We start from the raw sequence: 1,927 nt of genomic DNA, 5'->3' as shown, positions 1-1,927 counted from the left end.
AAGGTTGTGAGGGAGAGAGGAAGGGTGTGGAGGGAGAGGGGAAGGGTGTGAGGAGGGAAGGGTGTGAGGGAGGGGGAAGGGTGTGAGGAGAGGGAAGGGGTGTGAGGAGAGGGAAGGGTGGAGGAGAGGGAAGGGTGTGTGGTGAGGGAGAGGGGAAGGGTGTGAGGGGAAGGGTGTGAGGGAGAGGGAAGGGGTGTGAGGGAGAGGGGGAGAGGTGTGAGGGAGAAGGATGTGTGGGGGGGAGGGAGAGGGGAAGGGTGTGAGGAGAGGGAAGGATGTGTGGGGGAGGGAGAGGGAAGAGTTGGGATGATTTGATAATGGAGAGGGGTGAGTGGAAGGAGGTGAAGGTGTGGTGAGAGGGAGGAAAGTGACGCAAGAGGGATTGTGAGGGGTGAGAGTAAAGTGAGAGGGATGTGAGAGGGTGAGAGGAGGAAGAGGAAGATGAAAGGGAGAGAGGGAGGTGGGTGAAGGAGGAGCAAAGAGGGAGGTGAAAGGAGGAAGAGAGAGTGAGAGGGAGGTGAGAGGGATGAGAGGGAGGTGAGAGGATCAAGAGGGAGGTGGAAGGAGGAAAGAGAGAGGTGAGAGGGAGGTGAGAAGGAGCAAGAGGGAGGTGGAAGGAGGAAAGAGAGGTGAGAGGGAGGTGAAAGGGGGGTGAGAGGGAGGTGAGAGGGGGGTGAGAGGAGGTGGGAGGAGCAGAGGAGGTGGAAAGAGGAAGAGGCAGAGGGAGGTGAGAGGGAGGTGAAAGGGGGTGAGAGGGAGGTGGAAGGAAGAGAGAGAAGGGAGGTGAAAAGATGAGAAGGGTGGGAGAGGAGCAAGAGGGAGGTGGATGGGAAGAGGTGAGAGGGAGGTGAGAGGGAGGTGAGAGGAGCAAGAGGGGGTGAGAGGAGGGTGAGGAGGAAGAGAGGAAGATGAAGGGGGAGAGAAGGAGGTGAGAAGGGGTGAGAGGAGGAAGAGAAAGATGAAGAGGGAGAGAGGGAGGTGAGAGGGGGTGAGAGAAGGAAGAGGAAGATGAAGGGAGAGAGGGAGGTGAGGAGGGGTGAGAGGGGAGGGAAGAGGGAAGATGAAGGGGAGAGAGGGAGGTGAAAGGGGGGGGTGGGGAGACTTACTTGGTCTGGAAGTCGGCCACCATATCTCGCCTGTCAGAGATCTTGGAGAGCCGTCAGCCTCATAAACTTTTATTGCTTCCGGTGCCACATGTACTCCTGCAACAACAACAACAACAACATTATCAACACATGCTGTCAAAAGTAATCATCCACAGTCACCACCATCACCACACAGTCATCACCACACAGTCACCATCACCACACAGTCATCACCATCACCACACAGTCATCACTACCACAGTCACCATACAATCACCACCCTCACCATACCGCAGTCACCATCATCACCACAAAAGTCACTACCACCATCACACAGTCACCATACAGTCACTACCATCACCACAGTCACCACTATGACCACACAGTCACCACCATGACCACAGTCACCACCACCATCGCCACACAGTCACCACCATCACCACACATTCACTATCACCAGTCACCACCATCAACAAACAATCATCATCACCACACAGTCACCAATACCACATTCATCATCACACATTCTATCTACATTCATCAATCCCACAGTCACCACCATCACAACAGTCATTCATCATACCACAGTCCCACCATCACCACACAGCCACCACCATCACCACACATTCATCATCACCACAGTCACCACCATCACCACACATCACCACCATCACCACCAGTCATCACCATCACCACAGTCACCACCATCACTGCAGTCCCACATTCCACCATCACCACAGTCGCCACCAACACTAAACAGTCGCCACCATCACCACCAGTCACCAACATCACATATATTCATCATCCACAGTCACCACCATCACCACAGAGTCATCACCATC

Source organism: Homarus americanus, unplaced genomic scaffold, assembly GCF_018991925.1.
Source record: "Homarus americanus isolate GMGI-L3 unplaced genomic scaffold, GMGI_Hamer_2.0 scaffold37032, whole genome shotgun sequence".
NCBI classification, from domain to species: Eukaryota; Metazoa; Arthropoda; class Malacostraca; order Decapoda; family Nephropidae; genus Homarus; species Homarus americanus.
The sequence above is the reverse complement of the archived record's forward strand: the minus strand, read 5'-3'. Positions refer to the sequence as shown.